The following is a 19,057-nucleotide window of genomic DNA, read 5'->3' as shown; positions in this document are numbered from 1 at the left end:
CATTTCAAACACATTTTAGAGCATGTTGGAACTCTTCCTTTCCTAGCTCCATTCATTACATTCTGATCACCCTCCCTAAGGAGAGAGCACTGCTTTTCCTAAGTCTCCATGTGGCCCTTCCCTGATTTTTCCCATGAGTGTCCTGGGTATGCAATTCCAGAATTAGACAGGAATTTGTGGAGGACTCCTGATAGCCTGGGCTGGAAGTGGAGTTCTCTCTTATAGCCAGTGCCCAATGTTCCTAAACCCCTGATACAGATGACCATACAGTGGCCATCGCGTCTGTTTGTAAGGCGGACGAAACCAAATCCTAAAGGCGAACAAGAGAAAGAGGAACAGAAATTCCAGCATGCTCCTAAGTCTGCCGCACAGGTTGTTGTTGTTGTTGTTGTTTTACGTGTCTTGGAGTTAATTCATGTAATTGGTCTTCAATCTCTTAATTTCATTACTTTTCTTGAAAACACGCCTGGGACAAGGCCAACATGGGAGAGAGCAATGTCACGGGGTCAGGATCTGGAAACAAAACAGGTCTTACGGTTTTAAGGATGAGCGCCCACATCTTAAGGAACCTGAATTCCTGGTGAGCAGTCAAGTTCTTTATACCGCCCCCAGCAGGATTCCGGCGGTTTAAAAAAGACAAGGAAAAAGAAAAAGAAATCTATTGAAAAAACAAGTCAACTCAAAAAGAACCCACCCCAAACTTCCCCCTATCCGAAGAAATGGCAGCTCTCACCGCGGGAGTCCTCCCGCACCTCGCGACAGCTCAGCGACAGGCCACCAAATGCGGGGGCGGCCGCGTTCGGGAGCGCGGAGTCGCGCTCCGCGGGGCCACGGGGCGGAGCGGGGCTGCGGGGCGGGGCCGTGGGGCGGGGCAGGGCCCAGGGCTAGACGCCCCTGCCGCTCCCAGTCCTGGAGCGCGAGAGAAGGAGCGAGCGCGTGTCCTCGCGTGCGGAGTGCGCGTGTGGCTGGGGGAGCCTCCGCGCCCGCTGCCCTGGTGGCAGGAAGTCCCCGGGAACTACAAATCGAGGCATGCTGGGAACATTCCCCTGCTCCTCCCAGGAAATGTCCTTTGTCCAGCCCTACAGGAAGCCCCAGTGAGGAGTCAGCCGGGCAGCCAGCCAGTCAGCCAGCCAGCCAGCCAGCCAGCCAGCCTGCGGCCGCTGCAGACGCCGCCGCCGCCGCAGCAGCAGCACAAGGGCAGACGCGGCGCGGGACTCCGGCCGGGGCGCGCGCTGCCCTCGCTTCTCGCCGCCGCGCAGGTAGGAGCGTGGCTGCGGCGGGGCTCTCGAGCGGCTGGGATTGGTCGGGTACCCGACCCGACCGCTGCGGGGATGGACTGTGCGCCCGCGAGCGGGTGGCGGAGCGGCTGGGCGAAGTTGTGCGGCGTGCGCTGGACCGCTGTCCGCTCCCCCGGGGCGCAGGGGCCCCGCGCGCGTGGGGTGCTCTTGCGGCCCCGAACCCGGGAGGAGCTCCCTCCGGGGTCTGTGGCGAGGGGCGGGGAAGAGGCGGCTGAGACGCTAGGGAGGAGGGGGCAGAACGGCGAAAGCGGGTGGGACCGTCCCGCCGACCACCGAAGGGGGCATCCGAGACCCTCGGAAAAACGAAGCCCAGGGAGGAGCTTGGAAGGCAAGGAGAAGGTGAAGGGCTTTGTGTGCAGCTGCGGACAGGGACCGAGTGTGCTTCCCTTCCCTTGTCTGTCTGCGCCCCCAGCCCGACTCGAGGCTGGAGGGGTGGGGGTGGGGCACTTCAAGGAGGGGCAGCGGGTCCTCTTGGGTCCCTGTGCTATGTGTTCCTCCTTTGCCCTCTCCGCTGCATTCTAGCCGACTCACATCAGCGGCTTGGGCTGCCATCAGACTGGGCAAATGGCACAATAAGGATGAGTGGGTGGGAAGATGGGCAGCAGCTCGTCGCCCCGTTTCTGTGGTAGACTTCCCAACCCCAGATGTCCATGTCTGCCGGTGGTGGGTAGCGGGGCAAAGCTGATACATTCACCCAAGGATAATGCTGTGAGTGGAGGCATGGGGGTGAGACGCGTGTTGGGAGGAGAGGGCGAGTAAGAAGAGGTTGAGGTGGGAGAGCAGCGGCAGCAGGGGCGCTGAGTGTACCTATGAGCCAGTGTACATTCTGGCCAGGCTTCGAGAATAGGGTTACCACTTCCTCTGGGACTTTCCACGATTTTCCTTTTTCCTCACTGTCCCCCCACCCCCACCCCAGGAGTGAATCACCCATCCCTTGCTACAATGAGCGCTAGGCTGGATTCAATTTGGGCTTGTTGTATTCCCGCTTTTATAGCGGACTTATTTGTCTTTTACCTGGGGTAGGGGGTGACATGAATATGCCGCATCCCCTCTGGCCTTATGCTTTTCCCTGGGGGACTGAGGGTGTGGTGAAGGTGGTTGGATAATGGCTAGCAAGTTAATAGCCTTTGAAGAGCTGTGATGGATGAGTGGGCAACTTTGAACACGGCCCAAGTGTTATTGCTGTATCTGAACTCACTTGACCAAGGCCTCTGGTTCTCCTTTTCCCCTTCCCGTCTTTTTTTTTTTTTTTTTTTTAATGCCGTACCCAGATGGTTACCTCTTTCTCTTAACAAGACAATACATGGATATTAGTTAATGTGGAATATATTTTAAGAGCCAGATGGACCTTTAAAAATGACACTTGGGTGGTGAAGCAGGAGCACCCAAGGCTCATGGTTAAGGAGGAGGTTGTAGGGCAGAACCCTGCACCTTGTATAAAGGGTTTGTAGGGAGAAACACACTATTTACACTGATTTCTGTAGGAGAAATGAAACTTCTGAAGGTACGGTAAGAATGGGGTGTTGGGGGAGAAACCCAGGTGTCCAGGCTGAGGGCATGAAGATGGCAAAATAAAGGGGGAAAGCTCTGTCAGTTTGGAAGATGATTTCGAGTTGGAACAATTTGGCTGTGTGTGCGTGTGCGTGTGCAAATGTTGGAGGTGGAGGTGGTCGTTGGGGGAGAATTTGATGTCAGAATTCCAGCTGGGCCCCCAAAGAGAATAAGATGGCACCAGAGTGAAGCAGAGTCATAAAAGGGAAGTCAGGCCACCCTTTACATTACACACAAAGGGCAACATTGATGGCCTTCAAAACCCGTTGGGATTAAGGAGGTGAATGGAAACAAATCAGACTGGGGCAAACGAGCTGGTGCAGCTGGCGTGAGGCAGGCGGTGGTATGAAGCTGACCTCACCGAAGGTTGTATGACTAAAGCCGATGGAGTTGCACCACATTTCCTCCCCCACCCCACCCCCAAAAAAGCTCCTTGGATTTCCTCAGAATCTACATGTTTGCCTCATTTCTAGCATCTGGCTAAGGGAAAGAGAAAGGGCAAAAATTGATGATAAAGAGGATAAATTAAGACAAGAAGGATATTGCCTGCTCATGGAGGGTGGGAACCCCCTTCCCCCAAAACTGCAGTGCCGTTTTAAGAGGTCTGGAGCCTGAAGCTCTGCCAGTGCTATGTGGGCTTTTCTTTGGATCTAAGATCTGATTTCTTTTCCTTCTCCCCCCCACACCCTTCCTGAACAGGTTTCTTAGCACTATGTAATGTTAATGTACTCAGTATAGTTACCTCCTTAGCTGGGCATACAAAACCTTTCACGGTTCTGGGCCCACCTACTTCCATTGGATCCAGGGCACCTCAAAATACCTACCCATTCTTGCAACAAACAGCTCCCCATTTCCAGATGCCACAGATAGACTTCCCCCAGTGTCTCCACCACGTTGAATTCCATGCTTGTTTGGCATCCCTGCGCGGCCTCTGATTAGTTTCTGCAAATCCTTGCCTATCTGATGTAGCACCCATCTAGAAGGCTTCCCAGACCTCCCAGTGAGAGTTCATCCCATTCCCATGGTACTTTGTATGCTTGGGATGACTCGAGGTCGGCCTTGTGATAGCTAGATGTTGATTTTATGCCCTTGGGACTGTAAACCCCTTGAGGGCAATGGCTTTCTCTACCTGGTGCTTTATACCTAGCAGTGCAGAACAGATGTTTCTTTGAAATGCATGAGTAAATGAGGAATGAGTGAAAGAATGCATATGTCTTAATTTATCTCTTTCCTTTTCTATAAAAAAAGGGGTGAAGCCTTTCTCAGACCTGTGAGGATTCCTCGTAGTTGTGAATTGAAATCGTCTGGGTCATGAGAGTCTCTGGTGCTTTTCCATGTGCTCCTGGATTAAGAGGCCCTAAAAAGATCCATCACAGTGTCTAATACAACGACACTCATTAAAAGTTTGTTCAATAGGTTCTTTGCCAGCCTATGTTTTCGAATTCTTATAGACAGGGTACGGAATCGATTAATCCCAGGTGGGTAATTAGTGAGTTTCCGCCTGGCTCCTGGACTGAAGAAGGTGACTGTTCTCTCTCAGTTGTGCAGGTGAGATGTACTTTATAGAAAGCAGCACCAACAAAGGCTGTCCTGGTATTTGGCCATGAAGCCACTGACATCTGTCATGTTGCTTTGATTTTTATAGTCCAAGCCATCTACCAGGATTAAAATGTTGTATGTAAAAGTGCAAGGCAGATCAGACAATCAGATTTTCCCCAAAGGTGCTGCTGTTTTATAATCCCTCACTTAACCCTAACTGACAGCTTTTTGTGCTGCTTTTTGCACTTGATGACAGCACCAGTTAACTGTTTATTGAACATCTATGTATCGACTATTGAACTGGGTAATTTCCATACATTGCCCTAATCTGATGATTTATGTAGTATTCTCTCCCTTCAAAAATTGAGGAAATGGAGGGTCAGAGGGAAGTTAAGAAACTTGCTGTAAGTCCCAGTTTCTCATCTGGAAATAGGCTGGAAATTTGGGTCTGTTGACTCCCAATCCTGTTCAGAATAGGTGGATCTTTGCTTACCCTTGGAGAATAATGCCAGGTCTCCCTTCCTTTTTCCTCTGAGATCCCTCACTTCCCAAATTTCCTACTGGAAACACTGTTGGGTTTTTAAATTCATCCTACTCGATCTCATTCTTAGAGGCACTGGTTTTTCATAAATTCGTTATTCTTATGCCCTTAAGCTCCCATGGGTGTCAGTTCCAAAGCTAAGGTTCAGAACCCCTAATAAGATCTTTGAGCACAGAACTGTTTGCCTGGAATCCTTTTCCTTTCTCTCCCAGCCTATCTGAATTCTTTCTGTTCCTCCCTCCCGGCCAAGTCTTACCCTTTCTAAGCCGCCTTTCTTGACACTCCAGGTCACATGCAGCCTCTCGAATTTTTTGCATTGTCTGAAATACCTGGAGCTCAATGTCTTCCCAATGAACACAAACCTGAATAAGCCCGCACCCCATGTGGGAACATTTGCATATTCCCTGCTCATGGCAGGAACCATATGTCCAGAACACAGCCTGGCATACAGTGGACCTTCGGGAACTGAGTTGACCATAAATTGGTAATGACTGACAGTGCAGAAATGTAGACATGAAACATCATTTGCATGTTGACGGTTTGGGAGACAGGTCAGAGGGATCGTTTTCTTAGTTAATTTTCATCCTTTTCATGTGACTGCCCCAAGAAATAAGCACCTTCTGGGAGCCTGGGTGGCTCAGTCAGTTGAGCGTCCAACTCCCGATCTCAGCTCAGGTCTTGATATTGGGGTCGTGGTTCAAGCCCCATGTTCGACTCCCTGTCAAATTTAAAAATTAAAAAAAATAAAAAAATAAAAAGCACCTTCTGGAAATATGCCAAAGCAGACCTGTGTGTTGCTGAGTTTCACGAGCTTGAGGTTGACTCAGACATCACTGTTAAGTGATTTTGGTGTTTTATTGAGGTAGTATGCTGGGGGGGCTAGCCTCAATGCCTGCCCCCTTGATGTCGTGCCCACCTCTCCATAGTCTTGTAGGAAGGGCCTTTTGTTGCACATCTGAGAAAATCAGAAGTTTCCTTGCTTCTGCAGAAACAGTTCGGGGAGGCAAGAGGTAAGGCTAAGGTGAGGAAGGAATTAATTCCTTTTTTTAACCTCTGGGGGAGTAGCATCACTTGGATGGGATATGTCTTTGGGCTTTATTGTATCATGTATTAATGGGGAAGGTAGAAAGGTCAGCCGGCTTCTCCTTTTCTGGTGGAAAGGTGCTTACCCACCACAAGAGGCTGAATCCAACTCCAGAGGCTGACTGTGCCACCTTTTCCCCTAACTTCAAGGCAACACAGCACTTTGGAAGCCTGCATACAAACACAGTGTGCTGTGGGTTGTCCTTAAGCACAGGATTCATTTTAAGGCAAATAGGATAGTTGTTGCCATTCCTGCATTTGTTCAGCCATTCACTGTGTATCCATAGCTTGGCAACAGTGTTACAGCTAGGTGAGGGGAAGAACATGTGCAAGTCTTCGTGTCCCTTCCTGCAAAGGGTGAAGTGTGCATCTTATATATATCCCTATAGGTGCAGCTTTAATTTGCTAAAATGTATGTAGTTAGGGGGAAAGGGTGTACTTGTATTCTGAGAGGCATTTTATTTATTTATTTAAAAAAGATTTTATTTATTTATTTGACACAGAGAGAAATCACAAGGAGGCAGAGAAGCAGGCAGAGAGAGAAGGGGAAGCAGGCTCCCCGCTGAGTAGAGAGCCCCATGTGGGGCTCAATCCCAGGACCTTGGGATCATGACCTGAGCTGAAGGCAGAGGCTTTAACCCACTGAGCCACCCAGGTGCCCCCTGAGAGGCATTTTAAAGATTTTATTTATTTATTTGACAGACAAGAGATCGCAAGTAGGCAGAGAGGTAGGCAGAGAGAGAGGGAAGCAGGTTCCCTGACAAGCAGAGAGCCCCATGTGGGCCTCTGTCCCAGGACCCTGGGATCATGACCTGAGCCCAAGGCAGAGGCTCTAACCCACTGAGCCATCCAGGCGCCACAAGGCATTTTAGATATGTATTGCCTTCCAAGAACTTTTCTTAGGGTCATATCCTAAGTTAGAAAACAGGAACCATTCTACCTGGGTCTTATTAATAATAAATGTGTCACTTTTATCGTTTCGATGCTGTGCATATTCAAGTGGTTAGCACACCTTTGATGCCTGATAACACTTAGGCGGGGCACCACTGGAAGAACATACTGCCCTTTGTTGCCCGCAGGCCCCCCCCCAACCTGGGAGCCTTTGTATATTTCAAATAATCACTGTTATTTTCTTTCGTAGTCTTTTTTCTCTTTTTTTTTTTTTTGATAATCTCTTAGGCAAGTATCAGCAGCGATTTCTGTTAGCAGTAGGTGGTTTTGAGAGCAGTAGATTTTGGGGGTACCTGGGTGGCTCAGTTAAGCGTCTGCCTTTGGCTCAGTCATACTCTCAGAGTCCTGGGATCAAGCCCCCAGTAGGCTCCCTGCTCAGTGGGGAGCCCACTTCTCCCACTCTCTTTGTCCCTCTGCCTGCTCATGCTCTCTTTCTCTCAAATAAATAAATAAAATGTTTTTTAAAAGTGGATTTTTTTAAAAAAGATTTTATTTATTTTATTTGACAGATAGAGATCACAAGTAGGCAGAGAGGCAGGTGGGGAGAGAGAGGAGGGAGCAGGCTCCCTGCTGAGCAGAGAGCCTGATGTGGGGCTCGATCCCAGGACCCTGGGATCATAGTTGGCCTTTTCCAGAAGGTCATATAGTTGGAATCATAGTGTATGTAGATGTAGCCTTTTCAGATTGGCTTCTTTCACTTAGTAAGAGACATTAAGGTCCCCCCATGGCTTGTCATGACTTGCTAGCTCATCTCTTATTAATTAACTCTGAATAATATTCTGTTTTCTAGAGGTACGGCAATTTGTCCATTGATCTCTTGAAGGACATCTGGGTTGCTTCCTAATATTGGTGATGATGCATCAAGCTGCTGTAAACCTCCACATGCTGGTTTTAAGTGTAGACAGAAGTTTTCAGCTCATTTCTATAAATATCAAGGAGTGAGAATATTGGATTATAGGGGGTAAAATGCTTATTTAGTTTTGTAAGAAACTGCCAATCACTCTTCCGAAGTGGCTGTCCCATTTTGCGTTCTCAGCAGCAGTAAGAGAGAGTTCCTGTTCCTTCACATCCTCACCAGCATTTGGTATTGCCAGTGTTCTAAGTTTTTTTGCTATTCTGATAACTGCGTGGTGCTATGTCATTGTTGTTTTAATGCGTGGATCCCTAATGACATATAACATCGAACAGTTTTTCATAAGGGTTTTTTGCCATCTTTCGATCTTTGGTGAGCTGTCTGTTCAGATCTGTTGCCCCTTTTTAAGTCAAGTCATTCATTTTCTTACTGTTAAATGTTAAGGGTTCTTAACATATTTTGGATAACAGTTCTGTATCGGATGTGTCTTTATATTTTCTCATAGTCTGTGGTTTGTCTTCTCATTCTCTTGATACTTTTTTTTTAAATATATATATGAACTTTTCCTTTTTTTTTTCTTTTTGATGAGTGTACGTTGCCAGTTCTTTTTTTTTTTAAGATTTTCATTCATTTATTTGACAGACAGAGATCAGAAGTAGGCAGAGAGGCAGGCAGAGAGAGAGAGAGGGAAGCAGGCTCCCGTTGAGCAGAGAGCCCGATTCGGGGCTTGATCCCAGGATCCCGGGATCATGACCTTAGTCGAAGGCAGAGGCCTTAACCCACTGAGCCACCCAGGGACCCCTGCCAGATCTATTTTAATGTAAAACCAGCCTACCCCAGAAATGAGAAACTACATGTGAAATAAACCTGAAAAAATGCTCCCCTGCTTTTTTTCTTTTTTTAAAATAAGGTAAATGTCAGTTGAATTCTACAAGACTGTGGCCTCAGTCTGGATTAGCTTGGGGGCACTTGCTATGAGGAACTCTTTAATTTCTGTTTCCCTATTCGCTACTAGGTGTTGTGTGTATTGATTGAATTGGTGGTTTGGTGACTATTTCTGGTCACCTACTTTCTGTAGAGCATATACCCTTTTTACAAATTCCTTCAAGAGCCTATGTGTGTCTCATAGCTTAATTCTGGACCCTTAGGAAAAGGGTTTTTTAGGCTGATTGCTTGTAGGTGAGAAGAGAAATCAAGACATGCATGCTCTTCCTATTATACTAGTAAGAAAACCAAGCCAAAACACAAAACTCTTGAAAACTTCCAGAGGATAAGCTTTGGTCTGAGTGGACACTGTCAGTGTTGAGTATCAGTTTCTCCTGTGTTTGATTGTGCTTCCTGTTCTACCTTCCCACCCATCCCCTCCCCGACCACACAACTTCTCAAGTTATTAGTCTCTTTTTCGTTCATGGTTTAATTTATGTTAGTTCTAGTCCTGTCTTTCCTCCAGGGATGAGAGAGAAGCAGCTGTCCTGTCAGGCTGGCAGAGTCTAATGGCGTTTCCTACCTTAAATACAAACACAGCTCTGCGTCACCTCTGTTCTTTGCAGAGCTGAACTGAATGTTAAAATCTTCGAGTGGGGACGCCTGGGTGGCTCAGTTGGTTAAGCAGCTGCCTTCTGCTCGGGTCATGATCCCAGCATCCTGGGATCAAGTCCCACATCGGGCTCCTTGCTCAGCAGGGAGCCTGCTTCTCCCTCTGCCTCTGCCTGCCATTCTGTCTGCCTGTGCTCACTCTCTCTCCCTCTCTCTCTCTCTGATAAATAAATAAAATCTTTAAAAAAATAAAAATAAAATCAAGTCTTTGAGTGGAGGGGAGGATACCAACAGGACAATTGGATGCAAATAAGGGGTGCTGGCATTGGGCCAAGGGATGCAGGATTCTTTTTCAAGAACATTCTGTCTAACTTCTGATGCTAATCACCACTTTCTATCCTGTCTACTTATTTAGCAGGATAATTAAGCATGCTTGGCTCTTGGTGCTGACAGGTTATTGGATCCTTTTAGGAGAGCTAGGTTGTTTCCAGGGCTCTGCCTTACCTGGTGTGATCTTGGCCACATGACTACATTTCCTGATCTTATTAGCTCTTCCTGTTGAGACCGAGGGAGAGAAATAAGTACACCTAATTTTACCCATTTTAAGGAATAATTGAGGGCTCATTATGTGGGGGATGACCAAAGTGAGTAAATAAGTCTGTTCCCAACAGGAGTTGACAGTTGGGAGGTGGGACAGAGAGGACAAACAAGATGCAAATTATTGTAACTCTGATTATATTTTAAAAACTAATATCAGACAGAACAAGATAAGGAAAAGTACCTCAAAGAAGTCATACGAAGTGAAACAGTAATAATTCTCTCTGAGCACCTAACAGTAATCCTATAGAGTAGATACAGTTGTGACCCATTTTACAGATGAAAAAACCCCACCAAGGCTCGAAGAGATTGAGGATCTTGCTTAAGATTAAAGAGTTAGAGGCTGGATTCATGCAGGTGGTGTGGCTCCAGAATCCAAGTTTTTACCACTCCAGGTGTTGCTTCCCTCCAGGAAAGGACAGACTGCCTCATGCCGTTCTGAAAAGGAAGAGCATGGCTAGCGAGGAAAAACCCTGGGAACCTTCTTGGGGGTCATAAAGCAGTCCCTTTGGCCTGAGGTTAGCTGATTAGAGGTTAGGGAGAGGTAAGAGAGTCTTGGGCTACATTGTTGAGGAATTGGAGTTCGTGCTTCTTTGAAGGCTCTGGCTGTCAATCAGAGGTTTCTGAACAAGAGGAATTAATGGAGGGGCAGCTGTGTTTTAACATGGATCCAACAGTGGTGAGTAGATGCCTGTAACTGGCAAGAGTGTCTGTGGCAGTGATAGTGGCTACAGAAAAAGAAAGTAAAAGGAAGGCCTGGGCAGTTGATTTGATTGAAAGGGGTGAGGAAGGGTCAGTCAGACTCAAGGGTTTTGAGCCTCCCCACAAGTAATGGGCACCCTGAGGAGCTGATTTGTAATAAAGATTCAGAAAAGAACTACTGGGTTTTTTTGGTGTGATACAGGTCAGATTACAATTGGAAATGACAAATGGAAATTCATTTAGTCTTCACAATGGCCTTTGAAGGTCACTTGTTTTTCTCATCACATAGATGAGAAAACTATGCCTATAGAGCTAAATTAGCTATTTATTAATTTAGCTAAAACTAGCTAAAGAACTAAATAACTGTCCTGGGGCATATGACATGTAGGTGGTAAACTTCTGCTTAAACCCGGGTCTGTTGATGCCTCCTGTCCTGTGTCCCATGTGATGTGCAGGGCAACACGTCAGGATGAGGAGGGGTATTAAAGCTCCTCATTGTGGTGCTTGGTGCATCATTAGAAACAGGGACGTGGGGTGCATATTGGGGCTGGGGGCAAGAGTTTCAAATTATCGAGGTCTCTGGATAGAGGTGTTTATTCAAAACTAGGGAAAGTGGCTGGACGATGGTAGGGTGAGAAAGAAGAAAATGTAAACAATCTTGGGGGTTGACTTGTTTTAGGAGTTAAGAGAAGGCAAAGTGGTAGGTGATCACGAGAAGGACTGGCACCGTGTAATAATGTGGATGCTCAGGAAGGAGAGAATTTCCAAGGCAAGCGTCTCAACAGGATTTCTGCCGTCACTTACCGAAACCCCTGTTTTGTATGCCAAGCACTTTATAGTGTTGATGGTGTTAACTTTAAAAATGAAAGTCACTTATTTCACTAGCAAAATGGGTTTATTTGGGAGAAGTAGAGAAATGTAATTTGAGACCTGAAAGCTATGGCAAAACCGTAGGCAAGTCCAAGCAACAAGGGAGAGGAACGTTATTTTACGGAGAAAAAGGAAGTGGAGAAAGGTTGTTTTGAATGCCATCAGCAGCAGAAAAGCCCAAGTCATAACACAATAAAAAAATCAATCAATCAATCAAAAAAAAAAAAAAAAAAGAAAGAAAAGAAAAGCCCAAGTCTAGGGTGACGACTTTCTTACTGGCTGAGTTACAGGATAGTTGATTTCTTGCAGGAGATGCAATGTACCTCTTTCTCTGTCGGGGATGGGGGTGGGTCTGAAATTGACAGCGCTTCCTTTGACCGACTTGAGCTGCATGGCTGTCTCTTTGAGCCTTCCCTTCTGCCCTCCAGACGCGACTTGAGCGAGGTTTCCCTTTACTAATTTTCACAATGGCAAGATCAGAGGAGAAGAAACTGGGTGGATTTGGAAGTTTGAAAATGATAGCCGGTACTGATGTGAGCCTGACTCTCCGGAAATGTTAGCGATGAGTACTGTGTGCGGAGACGGCGAACACCTGGGAAGCCCACAGTTAACTGGGAAACTGATAGGTGTGGTGATGATGAAGCAGTTTATCAGGGCTCAGTGGCATTGATCCCTCCTTTTCCCAGGAGTGTGTGAGACTTGTTGGCCAAAAAATGGCACTGCAGAAGGGAATGTAATAGAGTTTGATCATTGGTTTGGGGCATTTAAAAGATGATATTGTGAGGAAAAAGTGTCCCTTCTTAGAGTTTCATAGTTTGATAGAAAAATGTCTTTTAAAATTCTTTTAAAATTGGCATAACCAATACTGATTCTTCAGGTTGATGGCTTCCTGGGCTTTCTTTTCTCTCTAACACTCTCTCTCTCTCTTATGAAGACTTTTCTTTCAGATGCTGTACCAAGGGTGTGGACTTATGAACTGTTTACCATAACTCTATTAAGTCAAAGCTAATTCAAACAACTGCTTTGTTCTGGCCAATAAGATGTCTGTTTTGTCTAAGAAAAACAGTTAAATCTGAGACCATTTCAAAGCAGCCCATAAAGATAAGTTTGAAGGACATTTTCTGTGTTTTTTGAGAGGAAAGATAATTAAAATAGAAAGAAAAAATAGGAGTCTGGGAGGGAACAAGGAAAATAGGAAGAAAGAGGGTAGCGTCCTTGACATGTTATATCAGTAAATCCAGAGCACTAAACCCATAAATATGACAGAGCTGGCTGGGAGAGTTCCATGCAGTGGAGATTGAACTTCCAAGGAATCACATAACCTGGATGGTAGTCATAGTTCTACCACCAGCTGACTACTTTTGTGAATTCAAACAAGCTACTGATTTTCCCCTAGTCCTCATTTTCCTTACTGGTGAAATGAGGGATCCTTTAGGGGTGCCTGGGTGGTTGAGTGTCTGCCTTTGGTCCCGGTCATGATTGCAGGGTCCTGGGATCGAGCTCTGCATCAGGCTCCTTGTTCAGTGGGGACCCTGCTTCTCCTCCTTCCTCTGCCTGCCATTCCCCTGCTTACCCGCCCCCGCTGTTGAATAAATAAATAAGATCTTAAAAAAAGGCGGGGGGGGGTGTCTGAGTGGCTCAGTCCATTGGGCTCTGCCTTTGACTCAGGTCATGATCTCAGGGTCCTGGGATTGAGCCCCACATTGGGCTCCCAGCCTGCTTCTCCCTCTCTCGCTCCCCCTGCTTGTGCTCTCTTGGTCTCTCTGACAAATAAATAAGTAAAAAAATCTTTAAAACAGAAACTGAGGGATCCTTTAAAGACATTTTCAACAACAAAAAAATACCTTGAGATTGTCTCAGGATCTGTGGATATTGTCTCTTCAGCAAAATTTAGCTTGTGGTTGGCCTGCTTCCACCACCTGGCCTGCTTCTGCTCACCTCCCACACAGGGAATGCAGAGCTATGCAGGAGCAAAAAGATGACAGAAAAAAGGGTGAATCGGAGCAACTGTATTCATTGTAATGGGTCATGTTGAAGGTGGATGGCGGGGTAGGTTTTTTCCTTGCCATTAGGTGTGAACCAGGGCTCCTTACGTTGGTTTTTTTTTTTTTTTTTTTGGATACTCCCAGAATCCCCTTTCTCACCTGGGAATTTCCAAGTTATTATTTGTAGGTTGGATGACTACACGAACACTTTGAAGATTGGTTAGGAATGAGTTGGCGACTTCGGCCAGATTTTAGTTCTTTTTCCTTCGAGAAAAGGAGGGTTAGCTAACGAAGCATTTTGTGTCCTGGGAAGGTAACGGCTTGATTAATGTGCTTTGACTCACTGCCCAAGTAAGCAGCTGATGGGAACCATAAACCCAGGGTCAAACTTGTATAAATTAGCTTCATCCCAGAGACGCAGTGTGTTAGAAGCTTGAAGAGCTACTTAAGGCCCTCTTAGTGCCTCTGCCGTGTGACACAGGTGATTAGGAAGTGAAAAGCAGGTGAGGTAATGCTCGGCCGCAGGGGCAAGCAGGAGTGCTTCAGCCAAGCACCGGAGGCTGCGTGGGGTTGAAGAGAAAGGGGATTGGGACAGAAGTATCTCGATGTCAGTGATTTCAGCTCGAGTCTGCTTTTAACTGGCACATTCATGGGTAATTCACTGAACTTTCCTGAGTCTCCATTGCCTGATGCATCTATGAAATAGGGTCCTGGATGAGACAAACCAATCAGGCAGGTTGCTGCACCCCTCATTCTGCTCTAGCCCCTATTTGAAATTAACTGCTGTTTTTGTCTCTGCTACCACCTCATTTGGGATTTACTGTCAGTATCTTCTCCTCTCTACCAACCCACCAGAAGATTTCTTGGCAGATAGTGCTGCATTGAAGTGGTTTCTTCCTGAAACCACTGTGGATTTCTGAAATACTGGGCTAGGGAATGTATTGGGAGTCCTCTGTAGCAACGGGGGAATTGCCGGGTTTTTGTTTTGTTTGTATGCCATGAATCCTTTCAGAGTCCAAAGGAAAGAAAGCTGTGGGTCTTCTATTCAGAAGACAGTTTCTGCAGACACCTTCACATAAGGTTTCAGAGAGTTCGTGGACTCTGAACGCCCTCAGGCTGAGAACCCACGCGCAAGGAAGATATCATTATTCTGTTTCTGAGCTTGTACAGGACTTCCCCTCCAGGGAATCCGAGGAGCTGGAGGTAAAGGGGACGTAAGGAACCCAAAGGGCCTGAGCCTCACGAATGACTTAGGGACTATGGTATTCGAGCAGCGAATGAGGCCTGGACACCAGAGTCTCCCTGAGACACGTGTGCCACTTCCTGGATGAAGCTGTGACCCGTGACGAGTTCTCTGCGTCCTTTGCTAAAACAGATGGTATCTGTGAGCTTCCGGTTTCCAACCTAAAGTGGAAACATGCTACCTTCTTGCCGCTCTCTTTGTAATGTGGGGTGAGTAGATTTGGGTGGCATTTCTCTGAGAAGGACACTCTCTAAATTTAAAAGTTGTCAGTTTGGGCTAGTAAAGTAATTCATGTTCATCGCATGGAGATCACTAATTACTGTTTTCATAAATCATTAGTTACTGTATTAACTTCCTGTTCACCAGCACACACCCTAACATTGTTCATGCCTTTAGAAGATCATTCTGCGGATGACCGATTATCAATGTATTCAGTCTGTTGGATACCTCACGTTATTTGGTCGGTGTGACTCCTGGGGATAAAGCATTCCTCTCACAGACTGGTCAGGACCTCAACCCCTAGCCAGGTTTATTTCCCCCTTTTGTCTTGGGTATAAAATTGCCGAACGAATGGTGGAAATAAATAAGCACAGCTGTGGCGCGATCCTTTTTTGAGTTCTTTGGGAATCCAAAAGTAGATGAAAGTGGAAACTGTTTTCTGATTCTTTTTTGCATGTAACGGCTATTGTTCTGTCTCATAAAAAGAAAAAACGTCTCAAAAGCATTGAAGTTAAGGTCTTTAATCTCTTCACCCCACTGTCTCTGCCCCCAGTTTTCCTGGGCTCAACTCAGTATCGAGCATTGTCATCAGTCCTGATTCGGGGTACTCTAAAAGCCAGCTAGTTCTTTGGTGGAAGTCACTGACTGTCGATCACAGACTGTTCAGAATTTAAGTGAATCTGATCAACCTCATTTCAGAAACAAGAATGTATGTTTTCTATTTTAAAATTTATTAGTAACTTTTCTAGCAATCACAGGAGTAGAGGACAACCACGAACACCGATCAGCTTCAACAGTAATCAGTGGCTGGCCATCTTGTTTCTTCTGCATCCCTGCTCACTCTCCTTTGTCCTAGAATTCCAGACATTTCGTTTCAAATAAGGCAAGTTCCAGACATGCCACTTCACCTGTGAATTTCATTACGTATACCTTTACCTTTGTAAATTGATTCCCAACACCAACACCTTAAAAAAATGAATAAGTTTCTTACTATCCAATATCTAATCAACATTTGCAATTTCCTGACTGCCTTATAATTTGTTTTTGTACTTCAGTTGAACTGGGATTCAAATACTATGCGTTGATGTTGGTGGATACATCTCAAGTATTTTGACATACAGTTTTTCTTCCTTTATCTTTCTTGCTACTTTTCTCATCACTGTTGATGTGTCTCCTATGGTTCTCCTGTAGTTCTGTGATCTGGGTTTTGTGGATAATGTTATTTTCAAGGAAATAAGAAGAACACAAGTATGTAATTTTTAAAAAGGTGGTTTTTCGTGTATATAAATGTTTCACTTTGTGCTGAAAAACAGCCTAGCTCTAAAGAGTTTACAATTTTTTTTTTTTTTAGAATTTATTTATTTATTTGACAGAGAGAAATCACAAGTAGGCAGAGAGGCAGGCAGAGAGAGAGAGAGGAGGAAGCAGGCTCCCTGCTGAGCAGAGATCCCGATGTGGGACTCGATCTCAGGACCCTGGGATCATGACCTGAGCCGAAGGCAGTGGCTTAACCCACTGAGCCACCCAGGCGCCCAAGAGTTTACAATTTAACTAGGCAGGGAAATGGAAGCATCGGGAGATGCCTCTACATTTTTATTTTTCCTTTCTCTCTGTTGGAAGACACCTTAGCCGATTATATGCAGAGGTGTTACTTACCCACTGCTGAAATGAACTGGGCGGGAACGCCAGCCATCCTTCATCAACAACGCCAAACAGATATTTTGGGCAGAGAAATGGAAGAGCAGTTTTGCCTGTTGAATCTGTAGAGGAAAACGTGGGTGATTGAATGTATGCATCAAACCCTTTGGTCCCAATCCTCCTCTCTCCCTTTGAGGGTGTGGTAAGCATTCCCTTGAGGACTGTTCATTCCAGAGGAAATATGATCACAGAATCATTTGGGGTGGAAAAGACTTGCTGAGGTCACCTGGCCCCATCTGGTAACCTTAACAAGAATTCTAGCATCAACTCTCCAGAAGGAGGCTGTTTGTTAACAACTTCCTTATCCCACATACAGCTGCTGTGCATTCTAAGTGGGCTCTCTGCCTTGTCCTCCAGTGAAACAGATCATTAGATTGTGTGTGTGTTATGTCTCTGCAGTGGGAGTATGTGTTTGTACTCATATGTGTGTCATTGTAACTCTTTGGGTAAGATTAATTTTGATTCTTTCCTACTGTTTGTACACTGCATACGTACCCAGTTCAACTATATAGAGGAATAGTTTTTATAAAAAGGAAGATGTTTTTAGCGAGTAAATTTTGACTTATGATGGCATTATTGTGGATTTATTGTGTGTAATGATTAATTTTATGCATCAACAATTTTATGCTGAACCACTAGGTACACAGATACTTGATCTAACATTCTGGGTGTTCCTGCAACAGAGTTTTGGGATGAGATTAACATTAAAATTGGTAGGTTTGAGTAAAGCAGATTGCTCTCCATAATACGAGTGGGCCTCATCTAATCAGTTGAAGGCCTGACTAGAACAAGAAGATTGATTTCCCTAAGTAAGGAGGAATTCTCCAGCAGAAGGGCCTCAAAGTATTAGTTTTTATGGATCTCCAGCCTACTGGCCCACTGTGTAGATTTTGGACTTGTCAGTCTCCATAATCCCATGGGCCAGTCGCTTAATAGTGACTCTCTTTCTATATGCACATCCTGTTGGTTTTGTTTCTCTAGAGAATGCTGACAAATGGTGTGGAGGGGGAAAAAAAGCAAGTCAGTATATGTCCTGGATTTATCTCGCTGGCTGTTTTTTTGTTTGTTTGTTTGTTTTGTTTTTTTAAGATTTTATTTATGTGAGAGAGAGAATGAGAGATTGAGAGCATGAGAGGGGAGAAGGTCAGAGGGAGAAGCAGACTGCCTGCCAAGCAGGGAGCTGAATACGGACTCGATCAAGGGATTCCAGGATCATCACCTGAGCTGAAGGCAGTCGCTTAACCAACTGCGCCACCCAGGTGCCCTGGCTGCCTCTTTTTGAAGTAGTGTTTTCTATTAAAGAGATGGAAAGATCGTTGGAGAGGCCATGAGAAAATTGAGATTTTGACCTGACATCTTCTAGCAAGCTGTCTTTCGGTTCCTGACCCTGTCATTTTCCCTTTCCGAGCCTCACTTTCCCATCTGTAGGAGTTTGAGCTAAGGGATTTCCAGCTCGATGATTCCATGAGATAACAAATGTTGAACATTGGAGCGAGCTACCGAGGAGGCATCTGAGGGCAGTTCTCCCGAGGACTGCCCAAGGACTCCGTCAGAAAAAAAAAGCCAAGGATGTATATATACAGTAGTGGTGGTGGTACAAGGCCAAGCACAGTGACAAAAAAAATCATGGAAAGAAAGGATGCTCTGCACATCAAGTAGGACATTCCAATTGGTTCATTGTAAAACATGGATGAATAAATGTCCGCAGGAGAACCTGTAGCTTCTGTGCCTTCTCCTTGAAGGGCAGATGGTCTCACTTTGAGGGCACCCAGAATCTGTCTCTGAATTGGAGGAATGCTTTTTTTTTTTTTTTTTTTTTTTTGGCAGCAGAGTAGCGTGGTGGTGAAGTCCTGACAGCTGTGACAAGCTGAGGCCCTCCGGCCAAACTGAGGGGCCCCTAGCACAACCAACAGACAGGAAATGCCTGACCCCAAGGACATCTGTGCTATTCTTGACCCAAGAGATTGGAAGGCGTCTCAGACTAGCTCTGGCCAGTGGGATTGTCTATTGATTTCTCTGTTGCCTTGGTTCGAGCCTGTCTCTTTTTTTCAACTTGGGCTTTCCCCCTCCAGGTAAAAAAGCGGTAACCATAAGGAGGAAACCGTATTATTTTAGCTTCTCCTGTCTGGTGAGTACTCTGTATTTAGCTGCAGTAATCTTTTGGCTTTCTGTAAGAAATTAATGTTCACCTCATGTGGCAGCCTGCCACTGGTCAGGTTGGCATTTTGGGTTGGACAGTCTGGGTGTATTGACTGGGGAAATCAGCTGCCCCCTTTGGATGTGGACACACTCTCCTTGATCACTGGAGGCATCCAGGCAAATAATGGTGAGGTGGATTTCTTTGCCTCTGGGGTTCTTTCCAACCACAGGCTCATCGTGAGGAGGCAGGAC

The 19,057-nt window shown here is 45.8% G+C and overlaps 1 protein-coding gene across 2 annotated transcripts in view; it reads left to right on the top strand.

The window, feature by feature from the left end:
- Positions 1-1,164: 1,164 nt before the first annotated feature.
- ZNF697 (zinc finger protein 697) overlaps positions 1,165-19,057 on the top strand; it is a 30,801-nt gene continuing 12,908 nt past the window's right edge. Inside the window, exon 1 of one of the 2 annotated variants that reach the window (XM_044239018.1) lies at positions 1,165-1,259. The gene's annotated coding sequence lies outside the window, so the exon portion shown is untranslated. Of the gene's footprint in view, positions 1,260-18,782; positions 18,795-19,057 lie in introns of those variants that run through there. The other variant, XM_044239019.1, reaches the window with a different exon arrangement.

This window comes from Neovison vison, chromosome 2 (genome assembly GCF_020171115.1).
Source record: "Neovison vison isolate M4711 chromosome 2, ASM_NN_V1, whole genome shotgun sequence".
NCBI lineage: Eukaryota > Metazoa > Chordata > Mammalia > Carnivora > Mustelidae > Neogale > Neogale vison.
Note: the sequence above shows the minus strand (reverse complement) of the source record. Positions and strands in the feature narration are given on the sequence as shown.